At 47.7% G+C, this 13773-nt stretch overlaps 1 long non-coding RNA gene across 2 annotated transcripts in view; it reads right to left on the bottom strand.

The window, feature by feature from the left end:
- LOC140680592 (uncharacterized) overlaps positions 1–13773 on the bottom strand; it is a 402733-nt gene that overhangs the window by 124785 nt on the left and 264175 nt on the right. The gene's annotated exons all lie outside the window — the stretch shown is intronic.

The following is a 13773-nucleotide window of genomic DNA, read 5'->3' as shown; positions in this document are numbered from 1 at the left end:
GTTTTAGGGAACAGAATTGAGAGAGGACCCTCCAGTCCCTGTGGGGGTGTTGGGTTTGTTTGTGTTTTAACAGGTGCAGAATCTAAATGGATTTCAGTGAAGAATGTGGAACTTATCAATTGCAAGAGGGCACTGATCTCTCCACAAGTGGATCAGAGGATGCACAGCAAAAGTGGATTGTGCAAAGATTTGTGTTTCACCCACAGAAGATCGTGGGCTTTGAGTTTTTTTTATAAGTGTGTTTTTAATGATGTTATAGAATTTTTTTTTTGCTGAGTTTTAATAAGTTTTAGTAATGCCTGTGATTTTTCTGTTCATCTTGCCATTGTCTTTCAATGGCAAAAGAAAAAGAGGGAGGTCCCAACGTGGATCAGCAGAAATTCTACTTGAGTGAGTGTTTTTACCCATCCAACCAAGAAGTCATGTGATGGACAGGACAGATGCTCTCGCTGCATTGATACGAAAAGGCAGAAACAGAATTTTAAAAATAGATGAAAAAGATATCAACCCGCAGTGATAACAACGTGAACAACAACAGTTTGCCTGGAACATCCCTGATGAATCCAGTTCTGATGAAAATTAATTTTGTAGAGTACAGAAAAATAAGTTGAAATATCATAAGTGTGAAGTTAGATTTATCAGAAGTTAGTTTATTAAAAGTTATAGTTTATGTTTAAAATTAAGATTGTTTCTTTCATGTTAGCTGGGTCAAAGGGTATTGCACTTTTTTTATCTTTATAGTTATTTAAATTGTTGTACCGTGTTTTTTACAGTGTGGGCAAAAATTAGTTCATTGCACCTTCACTCCAGCCTGAGTAGCTCAAAAGAAAAAGAGGAAATTGTTGCAGCATTTTTGAGAGAAAGAGGACATGAATTGTGAAAGTTGAGCTACTCCAGGCTAGGCCTCAGATTGAGGCCTGGTGGGGCCTTCAGGCCTCTGACGCAGTTAGAAATTCAGAGTTTGTGGCGCAGATAGAAAATAGTCTTAAGGTATTGTGGGGACCACGGGGTGTGAACTAGTATAGGTTTTATGGTGTACAGTGTAGGCCGTTTTAAGGAAAAGGTAAACAATGTTAGCCTACCAATCAGAGTGTCTTTGTTTCTGTAAACTATGTAGAAGCTTATATAAACTACCGCCTGATTTTGAATAAACGGAGAACGTTGCATTAATCATATTGATTGGATGTGCGTTTGTCTTGTCCAGTTTCCCGTTTTCCTGAGGTTCCCTGGCTTTAGAAGTTCACCTAGAAAAATGCACAATACAGTTAAAATCCAAAATGAGACTTCGTAACGGCATGTAACCTGGATAAGATTACATAAACAATAATAAAACATACGAAAATTCACTAGGAAAAAACAAAGCACAAATCTTCACCTGATAACATGATAAAATTTCTTAACAATAACATTTATAGAACACTTAAATAGTTAAAAATAAAGGATTTGAAAACAAACGCCCTTTGTATCACTATACAAAGAAATAACAGACTATAAAACTGATTTTTAAACATTGTAATCAATCTCAGAAAACTCAAAATAAATTCCTTTACAACTCTTATATACTGATAAATTTATAATAAAACAGAAAATACTAAAAAAAAAACCAAGGATCCAATAAATTGTGTCTTCTCCTTAAATCAATGTTCATTATTACTTTGTGAACTGTTTCAGTCAAAACCTTCTCATCCCTAAAGAAAAATAACTAAACTTTGCTAGCTAAATAAACTTGACCTTTGAAAAACTTAAAATAATTTTTGAATCAAACAGTACTTAAACTCAATATATAACAATCTTAGTAAAGAATCCCTAAATTATATTAACTTTACAAAATCCATATGTATCAAATTAACAATATATAAATCCATCATCAATTAAACCTTTATAAACTTAACTTCTTCAGGGCCCAAACCTAAAATAAACTTAAAGTGATATACTCTAATTAAACAATACTTAACTTAAACTCAAACCAACTATATAAAAATCAATTCTGTCATTAATAGAACATTAAAATGCAACCTAACTTAAACCTTAATATAATAAATTACTAACATTTCATGCTATTTAATTCTCTATTTCAATTTTCATTATGATATCTCTTTTTCACATTGTGTTCCACAATCATTACTTATCATCACACCGACTGGGCATGTCTGCTCGATCAATTCTGTGACCTAACTGAAAAATCTGGGGTTAGTGTTTAGAAACATTGGGGAGATTTGAAAAAGGCCTTGTGTTGACTGGTTTAAAAAGCGACTGACTGATTGAATTTCATTTCGGGGTGAAAGTTGGGAGTCCCATCCCTCAGCATTGCTGTAGGATATTTGCTGCTTGTAAAAGGTTGTTTGCTGTGGCTGTTGTGATTTTGTTGTTTGCCGCCGCTGATGAAAGGAAATGGGCGATGCGTCGCTCGCACCTGCTGTGGAGAAGAGGTGATCAAAGGAAATCCCTGCAACTGGCTCTGCTCAGCCCCCATCTGCACCGGCATGAGAGCACTGGGAGCATTTCTGGTGCAGTCAAACCCCACTTCTGCCTGCGTTAGGATGCTGCGCCCCTCTCTTGCTCGCCCTCCCTGCTCACACCCGCTGTCAGCTGTGCCGAAGCCGTGCCTGCAATCCTCTCCAAACCCAGCACCCACATTCTCAGCCACTTCCGCGTTCGCTTTAACTCTCGCAAATGCATGCACAGCCTGGATTCACCCTCTCTGTCTGTGTCGCCATGGGAACAAGGGAAGGAACCCCCGCACCGACCGCGCCCGCCTGCACCAGCTCCGCGCGGCCGCCCTTCGGGAACACCCCCCCATTCTCTCTGTCAGGCCTGGAGCCGCCCCGGTCTCACTCTGGGTCGGCTCTCTCGGTCCCCGAGCTGCTGCTGGAGCCCAGCGCGATTCGGCGCTCTGCTGACATCATCAGCGCGCGCTCGCCGCGTTCCGCGCTGCCGCAGCCCCGCGCCGCGTCCCGCCCGGCCCCGCGCCTCTCGGGTCTCCCCCCGCGGCCACCGCGCAGTCTGCGGACGGCTGGCTGGCGGCCACCGCCGCCCCCGACTCCGTCTGCGCCCGTGCCCGTGCGTTCGAGATGCGATAGATCCCCGCCCCGACTTCCGGGTTTGCTCTACTGTCTCGCGCATGCGCGCTGCCATGGCCGCGGCGACAGGAGAGTCCAGCTCTCCGTCCAGCCGCCGGCCTGGCCAGCGCCGCTGCTGCGAATTGGGAGCTATTCCCCGCGCATCGCTTTTGCGGTTTCACGGACCCTCGCCATGGAACGCATCACCGGGCGCTCCGGGCGTCTGACCGCCCCATCCGCGCTTCCGCCGCCTCCTGCGTCCGCGTGGTTCCCACTGCCCCCCCCCCGCCTGCACCGTGGGCTGTTTTGGACTCCCCACCCGCGCAGCTGCGAGAGTTCTCTCCTCTCTCTCACTTTTCCCTCCGCTCTACACTCACGCTTGCACCCTCCCCCCAGGAGCCGCCGGCGCCGCTGCCCCCCCACTGTGGGTTCGGACTCGGGCAGTGGCCAGTCCCTTCCCCCACTGAGGGCTGCGTCTGTGCCTAGCTTGTCTCACTGTCTGGGGATTTTCTGCAGCTGAGGAGCTTAGAAATTGAGATTTGAGGGAGTTTTGAGGAACAGTGTGAACCCGGAGACACGGGACATGATGAGACACCATCCCCCCCGACCCTCTTCAGGAGGCAATCCTGCTTCCCCTGGTGAGGAAAATTGCCCGAAGCTGCTGGCTGGGCCATCTTCCTCCTTGTGCTCCCATAGGAGCCTTAGCTGTTTAGTCTAAAATGCCACGTTGTGAAAATGACTGTTATTGTCCTTGCTGAAGGCAAAAGTTTTCATCTCATTTGAGGGTATCTCTACCAGATGGGTAAAAGTCTTGCCCTGTAGGGCTGAAAAAAAAAAAAAATTTTGTCTCTCCTTGGGAGCATCCCTTCCCCATGTTCTTAATTTCAACCATTCTCACCAAAAGCTGAGTCAGCACGAGGTCAGTCCGGAGATGGCACTGTTCATCGTCCAGCAGGTCACAGGCGAGAAATCCCAGGCGCGCTTCTGGTTTTCCTCCTCCTGGCTGTCCTCCAGACGAGCTGTCTTGGTGAAGGTCAGGTTCTTATCTTGAGCTTTCCGCTCCCTCTGTTCTTGGAATTTGCCGAGAGCATTTGTGCTCTGTTCCTCTTCCTTTCTTTATTTTGTTTTTCTCTGCTGATGAAGGTTGGAGGTTGTTTGGTGTTTCTTCTTATTCTTCTTGCTGAAGCCCGCGCAGGGACGCCATTTGTCGGAATCTGTGGGTGTTGGTGATTCCGAGATTGTAGAAAGTCTCTGTCTTTCTGCCCCGTTGCCAAAGAAGAAGCCATAGTTCGTCTGTGCTGGTTTCAAGGTTGTTTATTTTTGCTTATCTATAACATGTTCTGCTGCCCTGCCGCAGGTCTGTCCTGCAGGGCAGCGTGCGGGGCTCTGCCCCTCAGTGGGATGGTACAAACATTATATACCAGAAATTACGTGTACTATATTTACAAAAATGTGCCAATATCTATTATCTATGTTGAACAGTGTGTCCCCAGCCTAAACCAATAGAAAAATGCCAACATCACCAAGAACATGGAGGTAAGGAAGAAGAAGGAGGAAGAACAGGATCAGGCCCACTTTCCTCCATCTTAGAACTCTTGACCCCCCTGTACAAAGTAAAACCCACCCTGTACAGGTGTTAAAACCCCCCTGTACAATACTAAAAAATTTTACCCTCTAATTTGTGACTACTTTTACTATACCATCTAACCCTCTGTGACTGCTTGTTCCACCTTTAAAGTTGGTAATTCATTCCATGGTTCAAACTCAAGATCACAACTGTTTTCAGCTGCTTGCCAGGGTCAAAAATGCTTCTGACCAAGGCCTGGAACCTCTAAAAATGTCTGAGGGACATTTTGAGTTCCGACTGGGAAGGAAATCGAATCAGGGCTTGCTAATTTTCATGAAGTCAAACACCTGGGATTCACTTCAGACTTGCATTTTCATGGAAGAATTCAATACAAGCGCTGTAGATTTATACACAGGCACTGGACTTTTCTGTTGTTTGATGAGACTACAATTTGTCTTCCTCTTGTGGTTCCTGCAATCCTTCCTCTCCTGAGGTTGGCAGTTGAATTACCAACCTCTAGCCCAGGAATATTCATCTGTCATATTTTGGCTATTGTTGTTCTTCAAAGGAAAGCAAACAATGCGATTTGAAGCCAGGCCTCTTCCCAGGCAGATTGTATTGGAACCAAGTCCTGCCTCAAATCCAATCTCATCTCCATTGTTGTGTACGTCTATTAATTTTCCCATCATTGCTTTTCCATTTCTTATTACTATGCAGCTCAGTCTTGAACACCATCATTCAGAACTACACAGAAGTCACATACTGCTGCTTCCCTATTCCTATCTGCTTGTTACCTAATCCCAGCCAGCTCTCTATTGAACATCTGCTTTTACCTGGGCTGACAGGTGTGTGTTTTAGCAGAAAATACTGCAAATCAGGGATGCAGAATTTCTCCTTGCTCTGTGAATCTGATCAGGGTCCTTCCAATGTGTCACTGAACATGTGAATTCTCCCTTTCTCCCAACAACCGCCAGTGCTGGTTTTGGCTAAGATAAACCAGACAGCGCTGTTTGGAGTCACTCCCCACCTGCTTTTCCATCTCATGCAGCGGCTGGGGTAGGATGGCTGGTTGGGTTGTGCAGACATTGCACTGCACCTTCCCCTGCTGGTGCCCAGCCTGGATCAGGGCAGGTTGGATGCCACATGGGATCCATCCTTTGCCATGCCATGCGATCCTCCATGCAGTAGGGATAACAAGGCCAGCACTGGGGAACCCCAGGTGCTGCAGCAGTGATATTTTTGGGAGAAACACGGAGCTGTGCATGGCCAGCTTGAAGTCTGCAGTGGTGTGAGCACCAGGCCTGCCATGCTGAGCCCAGGGCCACAAGCAGTGCTCACCCTGGCTGGGACATTGAGTCCCAACATGGAATCCCACGGGACCGGGCACGCTGGGATTTGCCCCTGCAGCTACCAAGTGTGTCCAGAGAGACTGCAAGGAGACAGTGACCTCTGTCAGTGGGACCCCTCTGTGCAGGTACCCCCACTCCTGGGGTGGCTGTGCCAGCTCCCCCATGAACCTCCTGCCCTGGGAACCTGGAGCAAGCGGAAAACACAACTTTGCCAATACTGCCTGTGTCTGAAGCAAATGGAAAGAGAACTGGGGTGTGAAAAATCAGGGTTGTTTATTTACAGAAGAACAGCAATGAAAACACAGAACACATTGACTTTTGTAAGAATATTTGTAATAACAACAATTTATTGAACGTATATACCTAAGAACATATCTAACAACAATATTTGAAACATATTTACAGAAGACAAAACTAATCCCTAAAACCTATATCCTAAAGGCAACAACAAACTCTAAAACTATGTACAAAAGGGTGCCATCTCTGTGCGGGATCTCCATCAGTCCTGGAAGAAAAGCAGGTGCCATGGTCACTCCAGTCAGGCACAGAGGGCTCTTCCGTGTGTCCCCAGGCTGGCACAGTGGGACCCTGCTGCCAGAGCTGAGGCTGGCTGGGTCTGGGGGCTGGGCCCCAGGCACTGGGATGGGGCTTGTGTGGCCGGAGCAGGGACCACCCAGCCCAGCCCCAGCCTGGCTGCAGGGAACCCACTTGTCCTGTGGGGACCACGTACCTGTCCTGCTGCTGGCATTGGTCTTCATCCCAGGACCATGGCCTCCTCTTCATCTTGTTTATCAATGTCCATATCCTCGGTGTATTCTTCCATTTCCACATCCATATCCTCTTCAACATCCACCTCCATCTCTTCCTCTTCAGTGTGTTCTCCATCCACTTCCATCTCCTCCTCCATATCAATCTGTGTGTCCACTTCCATCTCTTCCTCTCCAGCATTTTCTCCATCCACTTCCATCCTCTCCTCTCCATCAGTCTGTGTGTCCACCTCCATCTCTTCCTCTCTGTATGCGACAGCCTGCAGAGGTAGCAAAACCTCAGAGTGGGGTCCCTGTCCCACCCCATCCCCCCAGAACTCCAGCCCACCCGGGAAGCTGGGGGGATCCACCTCCATGGAATGGCACCGTCCCTTTCTGAGGACAAAGGTGATCATCCTGCAGGGATGGATGACACAATCCAGGCCTTCGGCAGCTATTGAGACTGATGATGGGGGTATCCGGGGGCAGGAACAAGAAGGGTGGCAGGAGCGGGCAGGAGCAGCGTGCAGGGTGTGCTGACCCCAGGGCCAACAGTTGTGTTGTGCTGCTTGCTGGCTGCTGGCAGTTCCAGGTGGGACATGGATTGTGACGTGACAGTTGAGCTAGAGAGCCTTTGGTTCCATGCTTAGCAACGTTCCCCCAGACCATGGTGCTCAGAGCCCTGTTCCCAAGGATGGGGCATCCACAGCCTGGGCCAGTGCCTCAGCAGCCTCAGTGGAAAAAAGCAGCTTCCTGAGATCCAACCTCAATCAGCCTCCTGCAGCTGAAAGCCATCGCCCCTTGTGCTGTTGCCACAGGCCCTGTTGAACACTCTGAACACTCTGTCCCAGCCTTTCTTGTGGGACCCTTGCAGTCCTGCATCAGGAACTGAGCGATGGAAGCTTTAGGCCCAGGTTTGCCTCTAAATGTACAAAATTAATAACAGTGGAGGGGAAGATGGTGGGACACTGGTTCTGCTCTAACTGGTGAATATTTTCTTTTTTTTTTTTCTTCTATCATTCTGATGCAGATTGAAATGAAGCTTGGCACAATATCCATTTTCTTCTCCATTTGTGAAACACGGAACAAAGTCTGGGCAAGCTGATGTTGCAGAGGAAAATCTGCAAATGTACTGGTTATCCTGAGCCTGGAGGATGAAGTTAAAGCCAGCCAAAAGCAATTTCTGGAAAGTCAAGCCTGGTGTACATTTTCTTGAGTTTGGCTATGCCAAGTTCACCTCTCACTTATAAAAAAGCAAACAAAAAACTCAAAGCAAAACAGACAAAAACCCAAACAAACAAACCCACACAAACCAATTAAACCAATGGATTAAAGAAACCCAAATAAAACCAAAGGGAATGAGGAGTTAGTATTAGTTGTGAGGATATCTGAGCAGGCAAATGGCTGCTTCCCACCATGAAAAGCCACAGAAAACAGCTGCTCCAAAATATACCCAACAGGAGAACCATAAAAGTGATACAGAGCAACTTTGGGGGCAGCTCCCCATTAAGGTGAAGGATGAGCACACAGTGGTACAGCTCCAGCATTCCCCACCCTCCAGGCTGCTCTTTGCTCCTGATGAAAGACCCTTGCAGGTCTGTGGCCCCTCTCAGTGCATTATAAATCATTCCCGCAGCTCTCAGTTGAGCCACTGGCATTTCCAGAGCGAGATCCAGGCACAATCCTACTGCCTGCTGAGCCTCTCTGGGAGATCCTGAGCATCTTCGTGCCTAGAGCCACAAAAGAGCTCAGGCTCTCCCTGACTGGGTTTTCAGGGGAGGTTTCCATATCCCTGTGAGATGTGTTCATCCCTCAACACATCTGATTTTATGTACAATGATGTGTTTGGGTTCCTTCCCTTCTCCTGTGTGCCAGTGCGAAGTCACCCATGTGAATGGAGGGTATTGTGAGCAGGAAAATGCATTCCTGGGTTGCTTTATTGCTTCACTGTCACTCAGCTGAACAGGGTCCTTTTCTTAGAGGGACTTACAAGAATGGGTAGGAATTTTGGCTCTGAGAGGAGCAGAAAGCACATTTTCTGCACCACATTCCCAACAGATGCTGTTTCCCTGGCAAAACAGTGACTGTCATTCATGTTCCTGGGAAGACTGTAAAGAGCCATTCAGAGATGACAGGTCCACCTGGCCTTTGGCTTTGTGTACCTCATTTCACGTGTCCAGTTTCAAGGGCCATGAAAAGAGGCCACCTTTTGCCCTGGCAGTGCTGATCCCTCCTGCTGATGCCCTCCCTCAGCGTGGGAGGAATGCAGAGCTGGTCTCAGAGAAGCACAGGGCTTGAGGGTTCCTGTGTCATTGCCGTGTGTTGGTAACCATTCTTGAACCACCTAGTTCTTGTCTCTTCTTTATTGAACTCTGGTTGGTTTCTGGAATTGGTGAAGGATGTGGAGCTGCTGGAGCCACTCCAGGGAGACCTTTGAGCTCCTTCCAATGCCTAAAGGTGCTTGAGGAGACCTGGAGAGGGACTTTGGAAAAGGCTCTAGAGGGAGAGAGCAAGGAGGAATGGGTTCAGCCTGACAAAGGACAGGTTTAGAAGGAGAGTGGGAAGAAATTATATTCTGTGAGGTTGGAAAGAGCCTGGAACAGACTGACCAGAGAAGCTGTGGCAGCTCCATGCCTGGAGGTGTTCCAGACCAATTGGACAGGGCTTGGAGCAACCTGGCATAGTGGAAGGCAGGGGGCATGGAATGAGATGGTCATGAGTTCCTTCCTAAGCCAAACCATGCTAGGATTCTATGAGTGGGCTGCTGAACTTGGCCAAAAGAAGAGCTACATTGCCGAGGTGAAGTGAGAAGGGGGATTAGAGCCACCTGTGTTTGCCCTTTAAATCCCTTCCAACATCAATTCTGGGCTCTGTCTCTGGGTATGGCCACAAAGGAGCCTTTGTTGTTCTTCAGTTGGGCTGCAATCTAAATCTCAGCGAGTGCAGCTCAGAGGGTGACACGTGCTGCCGCTGGGGCCACTGTGTGGACTTGTTTTCAGAAAAATGGGAGATGCAGAGGAGAGAGAGGTTCCTGGATACAGTAACTCTACCTACACCTGGAACTGAGGCATCTGCCCAGGGATTTCGTATTCACCGACTGGGAAGGAAATCGAATCAGGGCTTGCTAATTTTCATGAAGTCAAACACCTGGGATTCACTTCAGACTTGCGTTTTCCTGGAAGAATTCAACACAAGCGCTGTATATTTATACACAGGCACTGGACTTTTCTGTTGTTTGATGAGACTACAATTTGTCTTCCTCTTGTGGTTCCTGCAATCCTTCCTCTCCTGAGGTTTGCAGTTGAATTACCAACCTCTAGCCCAGGAATATTCATCTGTCATATTTTGGATATTGTTGTTCTTCAAAGGAAAGCAAACAATGCGATTTGAAGCCAGGCCTCTTCCCAGGCAGATTTGATTGGAACCAAGTCCTGCCTCAAATCCAATCTCATCTCCATTGTTGTGTACGTCTATTAATTTTCCCATCATTGCTTTTCCATTTCTTATTACTATGCAGCTCAGTCTTGAACACCATCATTCAGAACTACACAGAAGTCACATACTGCTGCTTCCCTATTCCTATCTGCTTGTTACCTAATCCCAGCCAGCTCTCTATTGAACATCTGCTTTTACCTGGGCTGACAGGTGTGTGTTTTAGCAGAAAATACTGCAAATCAGGGATGCAGAATTTCTCCTTGCTCTGTGAATCTGATCAGGGTCCTTCCAATGTGTCACTGAACATGTGAATTCTCCCTTTCTCCCAACAACCGCCAGTGCTGGTTTTGGCTAAGATAAACCAGACAGCGCTGTTTGGAGTCACTCCCCACCTGCTTTTCCATCTCATGCAGCGGCTGGGGTAGGATGGCTGGTTGGGTTGTGCAGACATTGCACTGCACCTTCCCCTGCTGGTGCCCAGCCTGGATCAGGGCAGGTTGGATGCTACATGGGATCCATCCTTTGCCATGCCATGCGATCCTCCATGCAGTAGGGATAACAAGCCCAGCACTGGGGAACTCCAGGTGCTGCAGCAGTGATATTTTTGGGAGAAACACGGAGCTGTGCATGGCCAGCTTGAAGTCTGCAGTGGTGTGAGCACCAGGCCTGCCATGCTGAGCCCGGGGCCACAAGCAGTGCTCACCCTGGCTGGGACATTGAGTCCCAACATGGGATCCCACGGGACCGGGCACGCTGGGATTTGCCCCTGCAGCTACCAAGTGTGTCCAGAGAGACTGCAAGGAGACAGTGACCTCTGTCAGTGGGACCCCTCTGTGCAGGTACCCCCACTCCTGGGGTGGCTGTGCCAGCTCCCCCATGAACCTCCTGCCCTGGGAACCTGGAGCAAGCGGAAAACACAACTTTGCCAATGCTGCCTGTGTCTGAAGCAAATGGAAAGAGAACTGGGATGTGAAAAATCAGGATTGTTTATTTACAGAAGAACACATTGACTTTTGAAGGAATATTTCTAATAACAACAATTTTTTGAACGTATATACCTAAGAACATATCTAACAACAACATTTGAAACGTATTTACAGAAGACAAAACGAAGCCCTAAAACCTATATCCTAAAGGGAACAACAAACTCTAAAACTATGTACAAAAGAGTGCCATCTCTGTCCGGGATCTCCATCAGTCCTGGAAGAAAAGCAGGTGCCATGGTCACCCCAGTCAGGCACAGAGGGCTCTTCCGTGTGTCCCCAGGCTGGCACAGTGGGACCCTGCTGCCAGAGCTGAGGCTGGCTGGGTCTGGGGGCTGGGCCCCAGGCACTGGGATGGGGCTTGTGTGGCCGGAGCAGGGACCACCCAGCCCAGCCCCAGCCTGGCTGCAGGGAACCCACTTGTCCTGTGGGGACCACGTACCTGTCCTGCTGCTGGCACCGCTCTTCATCCCAGGACCATGGCCTCCTCTTCATCTTTTTCATCAATTTCCATGTCCTCGGTGCACTCTTCCATTTCCACGTCCATCTCCTCTTCCACATCCACCTCCATCTCTTCCTCTCCAGTATGTTCTCCATCCACTTCCATCTTCTCCTCTGTATCAATCTGTGTGTCCACCTCCATCTCTTCCTCTCTGTCTGCGACAGCCTCTAGAGGTAGCAAAACCTCAGAGTGGGGTCCCTGTCCCACCCCATCCCCCCAGAACTCCAGCCCACCCGGGAAGCTGGGGGGATCCCCCTGCATGGAATGGCACCGTACCTTTCTCAGGACAAAGGTGATCATCCTGCAGGGATGGATGACACAATCCAGGCCTTCGGCCGCTATCGAAACTGATGATGGGGGTATCCGGGGGCAGGAACAAGAAGGGTGGCAGGAGCGGGCAGGAGCAGCGTGCAGGGTGTGCTGACCCCAGGGCCAACAGTTGTGTTGTGCTGCTTGCTGGCTGCTGGCAGTTCCAGGTGGGACATGGATTGTGACGTGACAGTTGAGCTAGAGAGTGTTTGGTTCCATGCTTAGCAACGTTCCCCCAGACCATGGTGCTCAGAGCCCTGTTCCCAAGGATGGGGCATCCACAGCCTGGGCCAGTGCCTCAGCAGCCTCAGTGGGAAAGAGCAGCTTCCTGAGATCCAACCTCAATCAGCCTCCTGCCGCTGAAAGCCATCGCCCCTTGTGCTGTTGCCACAGGCCTTGTTGAACACGCTGAACACTCTGTCCCAGCCTTTCTTGTGGGACCCTTGCAGTTCATTGAGGACTCTAGCACGGTGGTATGGCATGGCAGCTAAACAAGGCAAAAGAAAGGCTAGAATTGGCACCATTCCCACCACTTTACATTTTGCCCTGTGTAAAGGAGATAGGAACTACAAGTTTCCTGTTCATGCACAATTTGCTGTCTGAGAGCACTCAGTTCTCCAGTCACAGGGGCTTGCAGGTCTGTGTCTGAGATGACTTTAAAAAAACAACATTTATGTGCAACACCTGTGTATCAAAACTTCACCATACAAATCACAAGGTTATTTCTGCTGTTAAGTGGATGAAAAAAACAAAAAGCAAAAAGCAAAAGCAAAACTGTAACCAAATAAAACAGGCAAACAAAACAAGCACCAAGAAAAAAACCAAACCAACACAAACACCCTCACAAATGCAGAAAAAGATAAAAATAGGTGAAGGAGGCAGAGATACAAGAGCAACCAATGGGCAGAGGAACTACCGGGAGGACAGCTTGTAAGAAAGGAGATAATAAGTGGCTACGGCATCAAACTAGCCGGGGACCTGAGATACTGTTCTCACCCTTCTGAAAACAATCTGACATAAAAATGAACAGCAACATAAATTATGATGATTGTGATAATGGGAGTCTGCATGCTTACTTCAATATATGCATTGTGTGTGAGTTGTGTTTTCCTTGATAAGTCACATCATCTTGCAAGGGTTTGTTGCAAGGGTTTGCAAAGAAAAATACTGCAGTGGAAAAGGAGGCTGGCTTGGAAAACATTGAAAGCAAGAGCTAAAATGGAAGTACCAGTTTTTAATATGTTTTTTGGTTCATGTTTGTTCATGGGGTTTTTGTCTGTCTTGGAAAGCAGCCCCTCGAATGTTAATGCACACAACATGTTGTTTGTAAAGGGCTGTCTTTGCAAAAAACCTTGCAGTTTTATGATGCAAGACAGAAACAGCTTCCCTTGGGCTCCAGCTGGAAGGCTTGGAAATGTGTTCCAGAAACTCCTGATAGGACAGAGTCTGATTAACACAATTTGATGTGATGAAATGCAAGATGTAAGGTATCCAGTCAAATAATCAGAATATTTAAATGCCAAGCAGCGGGAAAGGGCCATGCATTGGAATGACAGGAAACAGAGGCATAATGGACAAATTTCTCAGGCAAACCAGACCAGAAGCACTGGGAGCACAAAGGGAGACACCCAGGATGGTATAAATAAATTCACTTTCATAGGTGGAGTTATTGATGGTTAATTATATGTTGTTATGGATTGTTAATTAATATAATGAGTTGATATATAATTAATATGGTAAGTTATTGACTTGAATGTACAGTTGTTTAAGTGTATGTCTATGGCTACTAAACAGAGACAGGGGGGTTGCAAGAGTAAGAATCT

Source organism: Taeniopygia guttata, chromosome 25 (assembly GCF_048771995.1).
Source record: "Taeniopygia guttata chromosome 25, bTaeGut7.mat, whole genome shotgun sequence".
NCBI lineage: Eukaryota > Metazoa > Chordata > Aves > Passeriformes > Estrildidae > Taeniopygia > Taeniopygia guttata.
This window is presented reverse-complemented; position numbering and strand designations above follow the sequence as displayed.